This window comes from Muscardinus avellanarius (assembly GCF_963383645.1).
Source record: "Muscardinus avellanarius genome assembly, chromosome: 2".
In the NCBI taxonomy this organism is placed as follows: Eukaryota; Metazoa; Chordata; class Mammalia; order Rodentia; family Gliridae; genus Muscardinus; species Muscardinus avellanarius.
The window spans coordinates 96285115-96306029 of NC_137787.1; the positions used below are offsets into that span (position 1 = coordinate 96285115).

A 20915-nucleotide genomic window follows, 5' to 3' on the forward strand; every position below is an offset into this window, starting at 1 on the left:
AAGAATAACAAAACAAACAGAAGGATTTCTCTTCTATTCAGTATTATACTGGAGGTTCTGGTCAATGTAATAAAAAAATGTTAGGTATAAAGACTGGAAATGAAAGTTTAAACTATTGTCCTCAAATGATATGGTAGTATATAATGACTGAATATCCTAAAAAATCTATTAAACTATATTCAAACTAATGAGTGAGTTTAACAAGCTTGCAGGAAATAAATTCAATAAAAAAAATCCATAGTATGTGTATATACTAGCAATGAAACCTCAAATTAAAACTAATTAATAATTCAATTTAAATTAGCATCCAAAAATATAAACCAAAGAATTAATTTAACAAATACTAGTGAAAAATACTGAAACCACAAACCATGGTTAAAAAAAAATACTAAAGAAGAACTAAAAAAATGAAAAGGGGTTTGTTTCATATATTAGATGAGTCACTATTACTAAGATGTCAATGCAATCCCAATCAAAATCCCAACAGATATTTTTGCACATGTCAATAACCGAATTCCAAAATTTTACTAGAAATACAGAAGACCTCAAATAGCTGGAATTGTTAATTTTGTCAATTTGACTGGATTAAAGAATTCACATAGACCTGGTAAAGCATTATTTGGGAGGGTCTATGTATATGCTTTCAGAGAAGATCCCAAATGGACAGAGAAAGAAGATCCTTAATGTGAGTAGGCACCATTTAATTGATTAGGGGCCTGCAAAGAACAAATACAATCCAGGTATGGTAATGTGTTGCTGTAATTCCAGTATCAGTAGGCTAAGACAAGAGGGTCAGAGATGGGAGGCCAGCCTCAAAAACTAGGCAAGATCTTGTTTCAAAAGAAAAAGATAAACTGGGTGTGGTGGCACACACTTATAATCCCATGCATTTGGGAGGCTGAGACTGGAGGATCATGGTTTGCAGACAGCCTCAGCTATTTAGTGAGGCCCTTTGCAACTCAGAGACCCTGTTTCGAAATAAAGAATATAAAGTAGGGCTGGGAGTGTAGCTCAGAGGTAAAATGTCTCTGGAGGAAGATTTTCTTCCTAATTCCATGGACATCAGTACTCTAGACCTTTGGATTCTAGTACGTACACCAATAGTTACCCAGTGTCTCAGGCTTTCAGCCTCAGACTGAGTGAGAGACATCAGTTACCCAGCCAGGAGGCCCAGGAGGCTGTCAGATGTGAACTGAGCCATACTACTGGCATCCCAGTTCTCCAGCTTGCGGGTGGTTGTTGGGAGACTCCTCAGGTGCCATATTTGTGTGAGCCATCTCCCCTTCTTGTCTGTTTTTATACATATCCTATTGGTTCTGTCTTTCTCAGAAATCCTGAATAAAATAATAGGCAAAACTTTTTTTTTTTTGTGGTACCGGGGTTCCTGGAAACCCTTCTACCTCCGGGCTACACTCCCAGACCTATTTTTATACTTTTTAATTTGGAAACAGGGTCTCTTAAGCCAGTGTGGCTGGTTTTGAACCTGTACTATCCTCTTGTCTCCACCTCCCAAGCACGGGGAACACAAGCGTGCGCCACTAAGTCCGGCAGCCAAATATTTTTTAAAGTACAAATTTGAACTTAACACTCTTAATTTTGAGTCCTACTTTATTTTTTCGAGGAAAAAGTGCAGTAAGGTTTGGGGGATTGACTTTTATTTGGGCTTATCATAGTTGTTAGAGCCACTCTGTCTTCTAAACAATCACAGCACAGGAAATGTGTCACTGAGAAAAGTCCAACACTGAATCTTATTGCTTAAAATACACATATTCACAATAACTGACAAATGGTGATTTGGCTCACACAGGAATGTGGTAGCATTCTGACTGTAGCACCAAACCATCCATGGACCACTTCCTTCTTGTTCTCTGTTAACCCAGACGCAGTGGAGTCTCCCAGCCATTCCTTCAGTTCCCCGTTTCCGCCTCTGGAACGGGCAGCCCCAGCAGCAGGGGCTGAGGTGACTCAGCTGTCACATCTTCTCCCCAGGCCTCAGGATAGGATGCTGCAGTGAAGCCAACAGTTACTGCTCAGTCCAGCTCCCCACACTGACTAGGGAAAGAAACTCGAGAGAGTCAGGATCTATTCAGCTCATCTGTGAACTCAAGAAGGATTCATTTTGGTTAAACTTGTTCTTGGAGACACTTGAGTGAATTGGTTGTGATTTTATTTTTTTAATATATCTTTATTGGTGCAATGTATCTCAATGGAATACAAGACTTGTGAGGATATACAAGCACACATCACCCAGTTAGCCCTTATCCAATTCCCATCCTATTTCCTCCCCCCCTCGTCCCCATGCTTGATTTAGTGATTGACTTTGATATATTTGTTTAAGTACATCATGTGCTTTAATTTTATATAAGGTGGTGGAAGGAAAGGTCACCAATGGCTGCTGTGTTGTCCCCCCACCCCCGCCACACCCCAGCCCGCCTTTGTCAGCCAGACCTCCGCAGGGGCAGAAGAGTGTTGGGCATGGTGGTGTCTTCCCAATGCCTCTGATGACTCTGGGCCACATGAATCCATGCTTGTCACTCAAGAGCTAACCAAGCTTTGGTCTGATATTCCACTATGGCTTCCTGTCCCGAGTGGTTGTGGATACCTACCTGGAGCTGATTCAGAGGCCAGCCTAGAAGCAACTGTGGAAGGGAGATGGATTCAGGTTACATTTCCATTCACAGGAAACAGAACATAGGCCCTAACATGAGCCAAGCCAAAATTGTTTAATGCTCCTCCTGAGTTTTTCAGGAAGTTAAAGTAACATCCTGCCCACCCCATAGTAAACATAGCAAGCAAAGACCAACATCCTGCTTACCCTATAGTTAGCATCCTGGAACACTGAGCCCACTAACATCAATAGAGGGTATTAGATGGAACAAGCATAGACCAATATCCTGCTTACATCTGAGAACACCAAGTCCCACTCCAGAAATTATCAAAGTTACAATTTTGGTGTGTGTGTGTGTATGACTGTGGGAATGTAACCCAGGAGGCATTCAACCTCAGAGCTACACTCCCTGCCCTATTTTGAAATTATTTTGAAACAGGGTCTCACTAAGTTATGAAGTGCCTCACTAAGTAGCTGAGGCTGTCCATGAACCCCGATCCTCCTGTCTCAGCCAGCGGAATGCTGGGATTACAGGCATGTGCCATCACGCTCAGCTCTCAAAGTTACAATTTTATCAGACTTTATTAGCTGTTCCTTCCCCTACCTTCAGCCACTTGTGTGTGGCTTTTGCCTTTTAAAACCCCTTGTAAGTTCAGCTCTTGGCCACAGTTCTGGACTGAGTGCTGGACTGCGTCCGTAGCCTGGCTAGTCTTTTTTTTTCCATGGTTAAATAAACTGATCTTCCAAGTTCAGTTGGTGCTCTCTTTCTCTGTTCCTGCGACATCGGCCTGGGCACAACACCATGTGCAAATTGCAGCGATGAGCAGAAAGAAACCTGTCCCTCAAGTGCAGCCTGTCTGGCAAACACAGGCAACTGCCCACAGCAATACTGCTGAATATACCCAAGTACAGTCAGATGTTTGTTCGGTAAACAGGTAATATATAAAATAAATTACCTTGAGAGGGCCATATTTGCTCCCAGTGAGTGGATAATGTGAGCAGGATGGCTGCCATTCAACGTATATTCACAGGAACATAGATGTCGGGGCTCACACACACATGCACACACACATGCACACACACACACGCACACACGCACGCACACACACACACACACTGTCTATATAGTCATTGTGTACACAATTCACTTTGATGCAGATTTTGGTTTTGTGGAATTGTCTTTTTGCATATATAAGTATATATAGTTTATATTGTTTTTTTCTTTCTTAACATAATGTTAATGTCTAGTTTAAATATCATCATTAAAGAGTAGGGGAAGAATCAAACTCCTCATGTGAACAGAGCTGGATGGGGAATGTTGGTTTCTACTGATTACTTTCTCTGTTCAGAGTTTTCCTATGGAAGCACAATTGGTTATCCAAAACAAAATGACAGTAATAAGGATCCTGTGGCCCTTCTGGAGGCCGCCTTCACCCTTCCACGGAAGCGACAGAGACTCTTTACATAGGATATAGAAAAGTGAGTCCCACCACCCCAGGGGACTAGGGACAGGACAGGGCACAAGAACCACAGATAACCAAGGATTTTCTTCCAAGTGATCAGTTTAAAACAGATGACAACAACAACAACAAAAGAATCAAAGAGAAAATACTGTGTGAGGACCAACCTATGGAACTCAGAACCCATAGCTTCCTCAGTCATCTGTTCATAGACGACAGGGAGATACCAAGTCCTGTAGACAGTGTGCTTGAAATGGACGGGGACACTGGTCACCTATAGGCACAGAAAAAAGAGCAGAGGCACGTCTCCCCTACCCCAGGCTTACGGCCTCCTGCTTAGAACTACTCCCCTAAGCATACATCCAGAAACCCTCTTCTGGCTTAACTGTACCAGGCTCTCAGAAGGCTAAATTGGGAAAGAACCATGAACTTCCCTTGTCCAGAAGAAAATTCTTGTAAGTCTGCTGGTAAAGTTATTGTTTCCAGCTGGCTTTTGTTGTTTTAAAACAAATAATAAACAAAAATCCCAAAGAGAAGGCGGCAGCATCTTCTACACCTGAACCAGGCTGTGGGGAAGGAGCCCCATATGGCTGGACGGGAGCCCTGATCTGTTCCCTGGGAGTGGAGAGCTCAAGTCCTCTACTGGCCTGTCCATCAGTCTTTCTCTTTCAGGATTAGCCCAAGCCCCGCTCTGCAGACACTGGCGGCCACAGGGAACAATCCCTAGGTCTCTGTGCATTTCTTTCTTCACCCAGGGCCAAGACGGGCTGCCTCTCCTGGGCTGAGACCCCGCAGCGTTCTCTTAGACACAGAGCTTAGATCCACTTCATCACCAAGAATCATCTTGGGGCAGTCCCAGCCCCCTAGAGCTTTTAAAACCCTTTTTGGCTAAAAGGGGTTGAATTCAGAGAACTACAGCAACATATGCATACCTATGTTCATAGCAGCACAATTTGTAATAGCCAAAATATGGAACCAACCCAGATCACCATCAAAGATGAATGGATAGCAAAACTGTGGGAAATACACACAATGGAATTCTATTCAGCCATAAAGAAGAACAAAATTATATCATATGCAAGAAGATGGAAAGCCCTGGAGAACATTATGTTAAATGAGATCAGCCAAGCACAGAAGGAGAAGGTACATGTGTTGCCTCTAATATGCCCAAACTAGGAAACACAGAGGATACCAGTGGGACTCCAGATAATGGAGGGGAAATACCAGCAAAGTTTGAATGGAAAGATAGGAGAGGAGGAAGGCTGATCTTGATTAATGAGGGTCTACATCTGAACATGTGTAAAATTATGAATAAGACATGGTTAACCTGGACAACCATTGGTGGGAGGGGGGAAGGGAAAACGAGGGCGGGGGGAGAGGGCACCAAATATAGTTTAAATGTATACTATTTATGTTCAATAAAAAATTGTTAAAAGAAAAAAATAAAATAAAATATCAGGAGAAAAAAATAAAACCCCTTTGGCTAAACAAAACAGGTAAGTGGGATATGACTTTAAAGGGGGCACAGTGGGGGGTATGAGGAATGAGTCATGGAACTGATTTCTCAGCCCTGGACAACACTGTGCTTTTATGGGGGAGAGGCACTTACACCCTAAACTGTGTCTAGAGATGTAGAAAAACACAGGAGAGGAGAATAAAAAAAAAAAAGAAAGAAAGAAAAAGAAAAAACAACCCAAAGTGGCAGGACCACTTCCTCAGAAAGTCACTTAACACTTCTCTGGGGGTCTCTCCATCCTTCCTGCTTCCCCGAGTCTGCGGGTGCAGGCAGGGTCAGCTCTAGCCAGGGGAGCTACTGCTCTGAGGGTTTGGTGAGTCCTGCTTGTTGACGGTGTTGAGAGCAGGTGTGGGTGGCCAAGCCAGGTGGGCTGGCAGAGCCATTCCTCCTTGTCACCAGAGGCCGCACATGGCAGCTGTCACAGAAAGAATTCCAGGAGCCCGTCAAGAGCATCATCGATGATTGCGCTGAACTCTTTGACCTCATCATTGTGGTGGTCCTGATAGCACACACGCCTTGATGCCCGAGTACCCTGTGAAGTGGTGATGATGGCTTGGGGTCTTGTCTTGCTGTCGGGGAGTGCGCTGCCATGTTTGGAGCTGGAAACTTTCAGCAGCTCCTCCTTACATTCTGAATCCTTACCCAGGAAGGCCCCAGGTCCAGCTCCCTCAGGCTGGCCACTGAGCCACTGGACTCCATTACAAGAGCTTTGGTGGAGGTTCTGTTGGCTGGCAGGTCAGAGGGCTCGGCTCAGGGTCAGCAATGCTCAGAGGTCTTGTACTGCTTCTACTGGACCCAGACAAGGGACAGTTCCGTACCCCCTGAGGACCCCTGGTGGCATCAGCACCCAAGGGGCTGCCACCTGCAAGGCCACCCTGAAGAGGCAGCAGCTGCTGCTTTAGCTGGAAGACACTGTATGGTGGGGAAGGAGTTGGAGGTCAGTTCACCATTTTCTCAGAAGGAGGTAGTAAGTAGTTTGGTAAAACTCTGAAGTAAACTGGACATATTGGCTCATGATTGTAATCCCAGCATTTGGAAGGCTGAGACAGGAGGATTGCGATTCTCAGACAGCATCAGCTACTTAGTGAGGCCCTTTGCAATTCAGTGAGACCCTGTTTCAAAATAAAGAATAAAAAATAGGGCCAGAGGTGTAACTTGGAGGTAGAATGCCCCTGGGTTCCATTCCTAGTAACAAAAAAATAAATAAAAAATAAAAAATACTGAAGTAAAATGGGAGTGCTTGGGCTTCCAGGTAGAGGACCAGGTTGATCTTGTTTTGCTGCTGCTGGGCCTACAGGTGGCGCTTGGCTAGAGAGGTGGTGGCAGAAGCAGCAGCAGCTCAGGATGATGATGATGATGATGATGATGATGATGATGATGATGATGATGATGATGATGATGATGATGATGATGATGATGATGGCGACGATGATGATGGTCCACATCAGCCAGAATCACCAGAGTTCATGTAGCAATTGCAGCATGGAAACTGTCCAAGACAGTGTCCTGAGTAATAGATGTAGCTTTGATTGTTGGTACCCACGCAGCTTTCTTATCCTGCAAGGGTACAGTCCTGGCTGACCGGGGGCTGGGCAGCACCTGGAGGGGCAGGAACACCATGCCACTCAGGAGCTTTTCCCTCTCCATCTCCTTCCTGCTCCTTCTTTTCCATCAGGGTGCTGCCACCTCCCTTCTCAACCCTCTTTTCTTCTCTCTTCTTCCTTCTTCCCTTCTTTGGAGTTCAACTTTAAAACTGTAGTAATCAAGAAAGTATCATCTTGATGTAAGAACTAACACATCTATGGGCTATAAGTGAGAATCCAGAAACAGACCTGCAGATTACTTATTATAAAGCTTTAATGAGGAAAAGAATGCTTTTCCATAAACTTTTGGAAACATTGGCTATGGAAAATAGTCTTAATGTTTTCTATACACTCAATTACAGAAATACATTCTCCAAGTTTCTCCAAAGGCAATATATATATATATATATATATATATATATATATATATATATATATATATATATATATCATATATAAGTCAACCAAAAAATGAAAGGTAGAAATAATCAGTTGATAGATGTTTAAATTTTTTAATCGACTACCTCATTTCTTTCAGAGTTGTCCTATTTCATAAACTCTCTAGATAAACCTATAAAATGACTGGCTAGACTGACCATGGCTGGCGAAGGCAGTGGTTAGGTTGAACAGATCAATAGACTTTTGAGCTAATTTCAGCTCTATTATATGATTCTCTCTTTATGTCTCTGAAGAGTACTTGTGCTTCTCAGGAGTACAGGTCAACAAAACAAAACAAACAAACAAACAAACAAAACACCTGAAAACTCTCCCCATCACCCTCTCCTCTGTTTGTGACTTACATACCAAGTCTTGCCCTTAGTATTTTCTCAAGTTTTTGATGCAGCGGGGACGGGAGCTCAGAGTGACTGTCTAATATACAATTGAAACTTACTTGAACTTATTTAAGAAAAGATTTTTTGAAAAAGGCTGAGCAAATTCTTCTGCTATTTTTCCCAATGTCCAGCCCTTGAGGCCCAGATGTGAATGTCAAGATGCCAGTGTTGTGAAAGTCAGTAGAGATATTTAATGGGGCAGGATCTAAAGAACACTGTTGGGGTTCCCAGTGTCTGGAAGTTAAGGCTTTGCCTTTGATTTGTTTAAATGGAAGGAATAGCGAATATGAAAAAATAACTTATAAACACTAGTTCCTTTGTCTTGCTAGTTTCAAGAGTCAGTTTAGTCTAGAAAATCACTTTTTATTCTCTTTTCCACCAGCTTTCACTCCCTTGTCACTTGCTAGTGTGTTAAAAAAAATACTGTTACTGGATTGGCTAAGAGTCACAAAATAAGAGGAGACCTGTGAACCAAGAAAGATCTAAAATGGTGGCTCCAAAAGAGGAGGAATTATATGTGGTGGAAAATACAACGAGGCTTTCAAAGGTGAGTGGGATAGCTGCCACTTGGTGATCAACTTAGGACTTCCCTGCCCTCTCCTTTCTGACCAAGATCATCAGCCGTCTCACAGTGTTGGTCCCCAAACATACATACAGAAAACAGACAATGCTCTTGCCCTGCTTCTCTCAATAAACTTAAGAACAAAAACATCAGTCTTGAGAAGTCCTTTGAGAATTCTGTGTCTGTCATCACATAAATTCCTACATAAAATTTACCCAAATAATGAATCACAAGTATGTTCATTTGTTTAACTTTTTTTTTTTTTTGGTATTGAGGATTAAACCCAGAGACATTCTACCTTTGAGCTAGACCCTAGCCCTTTCTTCAGAATAAAAAGTTATTCTGAGGCCGGGCATGGTGGCGCACGCTTGTAATCTCCGCGCTTGGGAGGCAGAGACAGGAGGATCATGCAGGTTCGAAGCCAGCCGCATGCTCTGCCTTAGGAGACCCTGTTTCCAAATAAAAAATGTAAAAATAGGTTTGGGAATGTAGCCCGGAGGTAGAAGGGCTTCCAGGAACCCCAGTGCCACCAAAAAAAAAAAAAAAAAATTATTCTGAAATCAGATCTTTCTAAATTTTTAAGTCCAGTCTTGAGCTTGCAATCCTCCAGTCTCGGCCTCCCAAGTACTGGAATCACAGGCATGAAACACCACACCCAACCTGTTAAATTAGTTTTAATTGTGCTCAAATTCTGCACTAACCTGATTCCCCAAATATCATTCAGCACATCAAGAATGTTTTTAGTCTGTAGTTATATAAGATACAAAGATGTTTACAATTAATAGATTTAAACTTCTGCATAAATATTCTTCATCCTTTTCTTGGGATAAAGAAATGGAAGAAGAAGGAAGAAAAAAAGAAGAAAGCACATTTAAAGGCAAATGCTGTCTGCTTCCCACATCTTTGGTTAACATTTAGGTAAGGAGCTCATTCTGAAATATTTTCTTGGGGAGCACAATCAACCCTAGACTATTATGACTTTGTTATGAAGGAATATATGAATGGTTTTTCTTTCCTTCCTCCCTCCTAACCTGTCTACTTACCTACTTCCTTCCCCTCTTCTTTTCTTTTTCACTCTCTTTTGCTCTTTCTCTCTTCATTTAACTTTTGAAAAATTGAGTTATATATGGATATGAATTCATTGATTTTTATGAAATAGTTAAGTTTATTTTGTGCACTTGTATAATTCTTTGAAACATTTCTCTACCATTTTGCATTCTATTTGACTTTTCTCTCCACCTCTTCTAAAGACTTAGAGGACAAGGTGGAAAATTATTCTCTTTTGTTTGTTTAATTTTTCAATCTTTTTAGTCTTTCCTATCCAGTGTATATGCTCCAAAATGTGTATGTATGTAATATATATACCCCCCCAAAAAAAAAAAAAATATATATATATATATATATATATATATATATATATATATATATATATCATCTTGTAAAAGATTCTGCTCAAATTGGTGCTGAGTAAATTCTTACTCTCTAAACAAAAGGGATAAAATATATCAAATAGAATTAAACCTATCTTATAAAATTATGTAAATATACTGAAATGACTACATGAAAAATAAAATAGGCATTTTATATGACACTGAGTAGTTTAAACATAGATTTACAATTATCGTATTCTCCAATGTTGACACTAGGCGGAAAGTCTTAATTATGTACATTAAGTAAATATTTTTAGGATTAACATAGATTTGGCATTTTGCATTAATGTTGAAATGGTGTCCACTTGATAGAGACATCACTCATTAAACATACTAAAATCCTGAGACTAAATTTGAATTACCTGTGATCATGTTTAGAACTTCAGAGATATTCATGTATCCCTCACTTGCAGCTTTGAAGTCCTGAGAAGATCAAAGAGACTCATTCAGCTGTGAAAACCTTCTTAACAGCTTTCTAAAACTCTACACATCATACACACTTCACATATAAGACAAGATTTAGGAGAATTTAGGCCACAGTGGTATAAATGTCAGACTTATTTGCTTCTAATATAAATAATATAAGTATTCTTCTATAGAAACCATGATCAAATTCTGCTTTTTGATGAAATATGGAAGCAAATGTCCCAATCAAGATGCTTAAAGTGAAGTAAAGTACTTTAATATGACTAATTTGAAGGAAAAAGTAAGGAAGGGGTGAGGGAAGGTGTAAACTGAGAGTAAGAAGAGAGACAGATAGAAAGGATTCTATTTAAATAGTAATATTTATAGTTAGAAGATCTGGTGATACTGGGTCTCAAAAAGATTCACTTTTTCAAGTGAGGAGAAATCTATCCCAAAGTTTAGAAGTAACTTTTTTAGAAACAGTCAATTTCTTTTTGTTTGTTTGTTTTGTTTTGTTTTTGTTTTTGTTTTTTGCAGTACTGGTGATGGAACTCAGAGGCATTCTACCTCCAAGCTACACCCCCAGCCCTATTTTTATTATTTATTTATTTATTTGTTTGTTTGTTTGTTTGTTTGTTTATTTATTTATTTATTTATTTATTTGAAACAGGGTCTCACTGAGTTGCAAAGGGCCTCACTAAGTGGTAGCTGAGGATGTCTGGGAACTCGAATCCTCCTGTCTCAGCCTCCTAAATGCTGGGATTACAAGCATGCGCCACAACGCCCAGCACTTTTTGTTTTGATTTACACTTAAAACACTACCTGATTCATTAACTATATACTATGATATCCATAAAAAGAGTTAATTTGTTATCTACGTGTGTGTGTGTGTGTGTGTGTGTGTATTACTGGGGATGGAACCCATATGCATTTTACCTCTGAGCTACACCCCAGCCCTATTTTTTATTCTTTATTTTGAAACAGGGTCTCTCTGAGTTGCAAAGGACCTCACTAAGTAGCTGAGGCTGTCCACGAAACCACGATCCTCCTATCTCAGTCAGCCAAATGCTGGGATTACAAGCATGCGCCACCATACCCAGCTCATCTACTAGTTTTGAAGAAAGAATAGATTTTCTTTATCTTGCTAGAATCCCAAGTTAAAGTACTTTCACTCTTTAAATAAATGCTGTATATATTTTATAATAAAAATAAAATAATGCACCTAAAATCAATTTCTAGATCTCTAAGAAATTTGGGAAATTAGTATTTAACCCAAATATGCTGAACAGAAATCATGGATATTGAGTGATTGTTTTCCAAAACTGGAGTTCGAGGAGGCAGAGTAAAATAAGGAAAACAAATGGATTTTGGAGTTATATAATAATAATAGCTGCATTTGAGTTTCACATCTAATCTTTTTGTTTTGTTTTGTTCTGTTTGTGGTACAGGGGGTGGAAGCCAAGGACATTCTTCCTCCAAATGACTCCCCCAGTCCTGATTTATCTAATTCTTTATTTTGAAACAGGGTCTCACTGAGTTGCAAATGGCCTCACTAGGTAGCTGAGGTTGGCTGTAAATCTCAACCCTTCTGTCTCAGCCTCCCAAATGCTGGGATTACAAGCATGCACCACTACTCCCAGCTAACACTTAATCTTTTTTTTTTTTTAATTTTTTATTGGTGCACTGTATTCATACATCATAGTGGGATACAAAGAAAACTTTTGTAGACATACATGCACACATCGCCAGTCAACCCCCACCCGATCCCCACCCCATTCCCTCCCCATCCCTCCTTCCCATGCTTGGCTTAGTGGTTGACATCTAGTATTATAGCAATTTATCCAAAATTAAAAATGATAATCTCACATAACAGTTTCATTTTTCTGATACCAAGCTTTTGATAACATAAAGATAACATTTCAATATTTCTTTTTGCTTTCTTTCTTACCAGAGAATATTTTTTCTTTCTTTTTTTTTTTTTTTTGGTGAAACTATCATATATTTATATATTTATTTTTCAGAAAAAAATCTATCCTAATATGTAATATGGATTGTAGATACCCAAAACGATCTCGAAAAAGAACAAAGTTAGGAGATGTATATTTTCTGATTTCAAACCATATAAAGCTACAATCATTGAAACTGTATTACTGTTCTAAAGGTAGATATATAAACTATTGGAGCTAAATAAAAGCCTAGAGCTAAATTCTTCCATATATTGTCAAGTTATATTTGACAAGGTTTCCACGAACATTTGGTGGAGGAAATAATAATCTTTAACTAAATAATGTTGAAAAATTAAAATTACATGAAAACATTTCAATATTTCTTTTTGCTTTCTTTCTTACCAGAGAATATTTTTTTCTATTTTTTTAGGTGAAACTATCATATATTTATATATTTATTTTTCAGAAAAAAAAAATCTATCCTAATATGGAATATGGACTCTAGATACCCAAAAAGATCTTGAAAAAGAACAAAGCTAGAAGATATATATTTTCTGATTTCAAACCATATAAAGCTACAATAATTAAAACAGTGTAGTACTGTTCTAAAGGCAGATATATAAACCATTGGAGTTAAATAAAAGCCTAGAGCTAAATTCTTTCCTATATTGTCAAGTTATTTTTGACAAGGTTTCCACGAACATTTGGTGGTGGAAATAATAATCTTTTAATTAAATATTGTTGAAAAATAATACTTACATGGAAAAGAATAAAATTGGACCCTTACCTAATCCCATATACAAATATTAACTCAAAATAGATAAAAGACCTAAATATAAATCTTAGGACTATAAACTTTTAGGAGAAAATCTGGGTCATTAAACCTCACAACACTGAAATTGGCAGTGATTTCTTGGATATGATTTCAATGGCACAGGCAACAGAAGAGTATACAAACTCCCTAAAAAATAAAAAAAAAATTGTGTATCCAAAGACAATGTAAACAGAGTTAAAAGTTACTAATAGAATGGGATAAAATATTTCCAAATGCTATATCTGAAGGTATATTAATATTCCAACTAGAAATCCTAAAAATTAACAACAATCAAAGCAAACAATACAATTTAGAGATAGGTAAAAGACTAACATAAATAACGAATCTTCACAGATTACCAATCTTAGTTGTCTGTTGGATGGAAAATCTTGTTTCTCTGGTTCTGGTGTGTGTTACCTATTTCTTCTTTGTGGTTAATCTCTTTGAGCATTTTCTCTAGCGCTGGTTTTAAAGACATAAATTCCTTCAGTTTCTGTTTGTCATGGAAACTTCTTATTTTTCCATTTAATTTGATAGAAAGTTTTGCTGGGTAGGAAATTTTTGGCTGGAAGTTGTTTTCTTTCAGAGTTTGGAATATGTTACTCCAAGCCCTTCTGGCTCTCATGACTTGATTTGGGAAGTCTGGAATGATTCTAATTGGTTTGCCTCTGAATGTCACTTGGCCCTTTGCTTTTGTTGCCTTTAAGATATTCTGCTTGGCTTCCACATTGGTCATTTTGACAATTATGTGGCGTGGGGATCCTCTTCTCCGATCCTGTCTAAAGGGAGTTCTATAAGTTTCCTGGACCTGCGTATCAACCTCTTGCTCTATGTTTGGAAAATTTTCTGCTATTACTTCCTTGAAGAGATTGTTGATCCCTTTGGTTTCACTTTCTTTTCCCTCCTCTATTCCAATTATTCTTAAGTTAGCTCTCTTAAAATGGGCCCATATTTCTTCAATATCAGATTCCTGCTGTTGGATATTTTTTTCTAGATTAGAAACTATGCGTTCATTTTTGGAATGATCATCTTCTAAGAGCGAGATTCTGTTCTCCATGTGTTCTAATCGGTTGTTTGTGCTTTGAATTGAGGCCTTTACTTCATTAATTGCATCCTTTATCTCTTTTTGGCTCTCTCTGAGTTCTTTTCGAAGCATCTCTATTATTTCTACAGTTATTTTCCTGATTTGATCTTCTAGAAATCTCTGATTTTCTGTTTTATCGGGTTTTGATGTTGTGGGGTTGTGGGCATTCATTGCTCCAGTGTTATTCCTCTTTCCCATGATTTCAGATGTTTGTGCCTTCTCTGGGTTCTTCCCTTGGGTCACTATGACTTCGCTTAAGGTGCTCTGGATCTCGAGTCTGTAGTATCTCTGACCCCACTACTCCTTTACTGGGTTGTATCACAGAGTCTCCGACCCAGGGAGTCGATAGAGGCTGCTTTAAACTATGGGGGGTGCCAGGTTGCACGTTCTCCTATGGTTCGATATCTCTGCTCCCGCCACTCCCCCACTGGGTCAAGTCCCAGGGAGTACAGTACTGGGATTTCTCCTCTGTGGCCCGCAATTTGACTCACTGTTCTTGAGTACGCAGATGTAGCTGTACTGGACTCGATGAATTCACTGCTGCTGCCGCCGGTGGCAGTATGGCGCCGCAGCCACGCCCTCGGCCGTGAGACTGGTGTATTTTTTCTTCTCTGGTTTTGAGTTCCACTCTGAGTCCCTGCAGCGTGTGCTGAGCTCAGCCACTGGGAGCTTTAGGTGCTCCCTGCGCCGAAAGATCCCACCTGGCTGTTCCGCAGCGGCTCACCTCGGCTTGCTGTAGCTGTCCGGTGAATTTGCCGCTGCCGCCGGCAGTATGGCGCTGCTGCCGCATCCTTGGGCGTGAGGCCGGTGTATCTCCTCTGTGGCTCTGAGCTCTGTTCTCAGTCCACTTTCTCTCGGGAGCCTGGTGATTTTTTTGTTTCTCTGGTGATGGTGTTTTCTGGCTATAAAAGGCGCTGATTTTGTGGTAATGGAGATTGGTTGTTGGCGGGGCTCTTAAGCCCCGCTTTTCTCGGTCGCCATCTTCCCGGAAGTCAATACTATAACACTTAATCTTTAATAATTTTGTTATTGGGCAAAAAATATAAAAGGTCCATGATAGTGATGACATTGCATAATTGTAATCAAAATTGTAGAAGAAAACACATTTAAAAGACAATGCAGCCAGGAGTGGTGGTGCACGCTTGTAATCCCCGTGCTTGGGAGGCAGACACAGGAGGATGGCGCAGGTTTGAAGCCAGCCACACTGGCTTAAGAGACCCTGTTTCCAAATAAAAAAGTATAAAAATAGGTGGGAGTGTAACCCGGAGGTAGAAGGGTTTCCAGGAACCTGAGTACCACCAAAAAAAAAAAAAAAAAAAAAAAAGACAGTGCAAAGCAAGGCACATACAAGTTATTGATTTTACTTACTTTCCCTATTTTTTGTTTCATTGTTAATCACAAAATCATTAGCTAACATTCAAAAACCACCTATTTTGTGACCTGAATCTCATCTTTGCAGAAAATTCTAAAGCCTAATTGCCTCATGCTATCAAAAATTAACAAGTGATTGATTTAAATATTAGGACATTCATCTTTTCACTTAAAAATTGGTAGTCTAGGTTGACAGGGTCTCCCTCATCAGGAATGCAGGTCCTCTCCTTGATATGCTCCCCCACCTGTGTCTTTCTCTCATTCCCATGACCACACTGCCTTTTCTGTTGGTGGTGAGAGGGGAGAAAGGCAAGTATCAGGTGGGTGGGCACCTTACTTTTTAATAGTTGGCCCAGACATTTTCCACATTTCTCCTGTTCCATTGACCAACACTTGTTCACATAGCACAACTAACTATAAGAAATGCTAAAAGTGTGTTTTGTGTTTCAGATGGCATAAGATCAGCTAGCATTACTTGAAAAGAAATTCAGGGAAAATCTTCTATCTATTCCACAATGTTCTAAGGCTAGCTCTGTCTAACTTAATCTGGGATTGAGATTCAGAGTGTCCTCTTCCTTGAACATTGTTATAAATACCCTGACTCACCTGAACTGGGTTTGCATTGTGATTAAGATGCTTCCTGCCAGTGATCTCTTACACTATTTCTGACTACAGCCCAACTTAGGTCTTTCATTATCTAGCATGTGTTATAATTTTATCATAAAAAGCCAGTTGTTCCTTCTAGACCTAAGTGATTCTCATCTAATTTCTCTTGTTCTAGGTCAGTCTCTCTGTATTCTTTGTCAGGAAACTTTTATCTTGGGCAGATCAACCCCTGGTGACAGCAGGATTTACCAGTACCAAGATATCAAGATTTCCAAGATCAAAGACTTCATATAATGTTGATAACACTTCAGTTGTTCAGTACTGGGGTGAGTGTTATGGTTCTACTTGGTAGTTCGCCTTTGGTTATCTACTAGCCAAAGAGCACATGACTAGAAACTAGAAACAGCATGGGGGTACAAAAAGAATAGGGCTCCTGAGAAGGCAGTGCTAGCTTTTGCTAAGATATTGAAAGAGAAGACAGCAATAAGAGACTAAACCTCTAAACTGCATTGGAGAAGCAGCTAGCTAATGATCTGGGACTTGGTAAAGAACAACCTTATAACCTTTTTTTTTTTTTTTTTTTTGGTTGTACTGCGGTTCCTGGAAACCCTTCTACCTCTGGGCTATACTCCCAGACCTATTTTATATTTTTATTTGGAAACAGGGTTTCTTAAGCCAGCGCAAGCCGAGCGTGGTGGCACACGCTTGTAATCCCCACGCTTGGGAGGCAGAGACAGGAGGATCATGCAGGTTCAAAGCCAGCCGCGCTGGCTTAAGAGACCTTGTTTCCAAATAAAAATATAAAATAGGTCTGGGAGTGTAGCCCGGAGGTAGAAGGGTTTCCAGGAACTCCAGTATGAACAACAACAACAAAAAAAAAAGCAGAACAAAACAAAACCAAAGTGAATAAATATATAAAAAATATACAAATATGAAACATGATTTTTGCCTACCTCAATTCTACAGACTCTTCTTCTCCGAGACAATGTTTTCAGCACAAAGTCATACAGTCATAGCCTAATTTCCTCTTGACTTTGGACTTTAAACTCCGGGAACTCAGAGACTAGCACCCCATCAATAGGATCAAGTGTGTTCTTTCAAGGGTCAAAGAGTGGTCAAATGGTGGTAAAGCCTTTTCAGGGAATAACTCTACTTTAAATTTCTCGAGATGACAATTAAATCATCTCCCTTCAATAAATACCTTCAAATCAAAAGGAAACCTAAGCCGGGCGTGGAGGCGCATGCTTGTAATCCCAGCAGTCGGGAGGCTGAGACCGGAGGATTGTGGTTTGTGGACAGCCTCAGCTACTACTTAGTGAGGCCCTCTGCAACATAGTGAGACCCTGTTTTAAAATAAAGAATAAAAAATAGGGTAGGGAGTATAGCTCGAAGGTCGAATGCCCCTGGGTTCCATCCCCAGATCCAAAAACGGAAACTCAGACAGATATTAGAATGGGCTTTTAAAATTTTTATTTTATTTATTTTTTAGTAGCTAGTAGCTCAGGCTTTTTTGTTTATTTCATTAGTGCATTATAGTCTTACATCATAATATGAATCATGTTGACAATGGTATATATTCACACAGTACCTGGTGCCCTTCCCTCTTCCTCTACTTCCCATTTTTCCCTCCCTCCCAATACTGAGTGTCCAGCTTAACAATGTTATAGTCACATGTATATACATATTAGAATGTAGCTTTTCTATTAGTTAACCTCAGCCTTCTGACTCCCCTACCCCTTCTTTCAGGCTTTGCTGCGGTTTTCTCTCCATTATCTGGAGTCCCTCTGGTATCCCTAATACTACCTAGCTTGAGCATATGCTATATTCATACTTTTACACATATTCAAATGTACCTCCTCCATTAGCTGAGATTTCTCCTCCATTATCTGGAGTTCCTCTGGTATCCTGCCTTAGTTTGGGCATATTAGAGAAAACATATGTCCCTTCTCTTTCTGTGCCTGGCTGATCTCACTTAACATAATGTTCTCCAGAGCTTTCCATATTCTTGTGGATGCCAGGATTTTGTCTTCTATAGCTGAATAGAATTCCATTGTGTGTATTTCCCATAATTTTGCAATCCATTCATCTGTTGGAGACTTGGGTTGGTTCCATATGTTGGCTATTACGAATTGTGCTGCTATGAACATAGGTATGCATATGTTACTGTAGTTCTTTGCCAGAGCCAGCCGGCAAAAGTTCTGAAGAGAGGAGTAAGGATTAAAGAATTCAAGCATGGAAGGGTCGCCAGTCTCTACTGGGCAGACAACAAGTTTATTCTCCTGTGCTTATTTATACAGTTTCTAGCTTTGGGTTGTACAGGAATGCAGGAAAAACAAGTCCAAAGTACATACATCACGGGGGTGGGGGCTCAAACAATACCCTGGTACAACACAAACAACACAAACCTAATCTTAGCTCAGGCAGAACAATAGCATCATTAGTTCTGAGAGAGTCTTAATTACTTTGAAACCTCCATGACCCCAAACCTTTTGACTCTGGGCGAAGGACAGTCAGAAGTACTTTTTTAGTAAAGATAAGAGGAAGACCTTAATGGCTCCCCACAGTTCTTTGATTTCAACCCTTTTGGAAAAATACCGAGGAGTGGTAGAGCTGGATCATATATGGTGGACCCATTCCCAGTTTTCTAAGGAATCTCCACACCTCTCTCCATAGTGGCTGAATTAGTTTGCACTCCCACCAACAATGTAAAAGAGTTCCTCTTTCCCCACATCCTCGCCAGCATTTGTTGTTATTTGATTTCTTTATGTTTGCCACTCTGATTGGGGCTAGATGGAATCTCAATGTAGTTTTGATTTGCATCTCCCTGATGGCTAATGATGTAGAACATCTTTTCATGGATCTATTGGCCATCTGTATCTCTTCTTTTGTGAAGTGTCTATTCAGTTCAGTTACCCATTTCTTGATTGGGCTATTTGTTTTGCTAGTGTCGAGTCTTTTGAGCTCTTTGTGTATTCTGGATATTAGCCCCCTATCAGAGTGGTGGCTGGTAAAGATCTTCTCCCATTCTATAGGCTTCCTCTTTAGGTTCTTGATGGTTTCCTTTGATGAACAGAATGGTTTTAGTTTGATGCTATCCTACTTGTTAATTCTTGTTTTAATTTTCTGCACTTTGGAGGTCTTGTTGAGGAAGTTACTACCTGTGCCTAGATGTTGGAGTGTTGAGCCTGTGCCCGCCTCTAATAGCTTCAGAGTCTTCAGTCTGATTTCCAAGTCTTTGATCCATTTAGAGTTAGTTCCTGTACATGGTGAGAGGTAAGGATTTAAAATGGGCTTTTGAATAAAGTGGGAGGGTTACTGGTCCTATCATAGAAATGGTTTCAAGCTCTCATACCATGCTATTAAGAAGTAGAAGTAAACAATGTTCTGCAACAGCTGATGTGTCTGCAGCTCTCCAATGGAGGTGGCCACAGACTTGGCCTGGTCATTAACCTTTAACATTGGCCGGTTCATGTTCCCAGCAGGGTGGCTTGTTGCTCTAACAAGACATAAGCCTTCCAGTAGAGGAAAGAAGCCTTGGTAGCTTATGACAATGACTCTAATGAAGATGGCGAATTGCACTGGTTTTAACATATGGAACTATGTCTCTTCAGTGCACTGTGGATTTTTTCAGAGGGCCTTGGCTATGTCAAATGGCATCTCTTCCTGCAATAGTAAAGATTCTTTAGGACAGATGGATGGCTCAGGGTTCACTTGGCATCATGAACAAGTACATACACAAAAAGTTCTTGCTAGAAGCTGATGACAACCTAACACTGATTTGTCAAGTGAGGCTGAATAAATACGTACATATTTATGTATATATTCATGTATGTATGTTTGTATATATAATATATCCTAAGAGATAGTATCCATTTAATAACCTTGAAAACCAACATACCTAGAGAATGGGATATTTTGTTTCATTAAACTTTGGATTCTCTGAAAGCTCTTATTATCGGAATTCTTTGATCTCAAAAGAGGCTACTTCCTATCTTATCAATTATTTTATGACATACTGAACAAATTAGAGGACTGGGATTTGGCACAGACACCAATTACCAGTAGTTGGGGACAATGATGATATGAGGGATTAGTAATACTGACCCCAGTACATGTGCCAAGGGCCATTCATTCATCAAACAAATAATTATCAAGTAGCAGTTCCCTGCCAGGCATGAAAAACAAACATGCCTGAGGGGTGGGGAGGGGCGGGTTTCATAAAATGGTGTATAAGTGAATGTTTAATCACAAACAGCTAGCTCAATGTTATAAAAGCAGAAAGCAACAAGCCAAGTACAACAAGGGCCCATCCTGTGCTGGCCATGGAGAAGGTTTACTTAGGCGGGTGACAGTCTGAAATTAAGCAGAAGAAATACACTTAAAATTATTTTTATGGCACATAACTTTGAATTTTTAAATGTTTCTAATTTTATTCTGTTTTAAATAAAGACAGTAAAAACTAAAATTCTGAGTATCTTGGTTTTTAATAATTTGAGATTTGAACTTCAAAACACAGGAACCTCCCAAATATTTGACATTGTTCATGTCTTGGACTTCAAAAATATTAAAGTCCCTTGTTCTGAGTACCTATAGATTCAGAAGAAGGAAGTCAAGTGAAATCATTATTTTTAGCAGGCACAATTCTTCCAAAGCCATTCCAAGGGATTACAAACTCCGTTTTATCACAGGAATTCCCT

At 39.8% G+C, this 20915-nt stretch overlaps 1 pseudogene across 1 annotated transcript; it reads right to left on the bottom strand.

Moving 5' to 3' along the window:
- Positions 1 to 5795: 5795 nt before the first annotated feature.
- LOC308258755 (WW domain binding protein 1-like) lies at positions 5796 to 19689 on the bottom strand (annotated as a pseudogene). The gene is made up of 4 exons: positions 19571 to 19689; positions 8678 to 8762; positions 7154 to 7316; positions 5796 to 6581 (listed from the first exon to the last, which is right to left on the bottom strand). The product of its transcript is annotated as a WW domain binding protein 1-like (transcript).
- Between the last annotated feature and the right edge of the window lie 1226 nt (positions 19690 to 20915).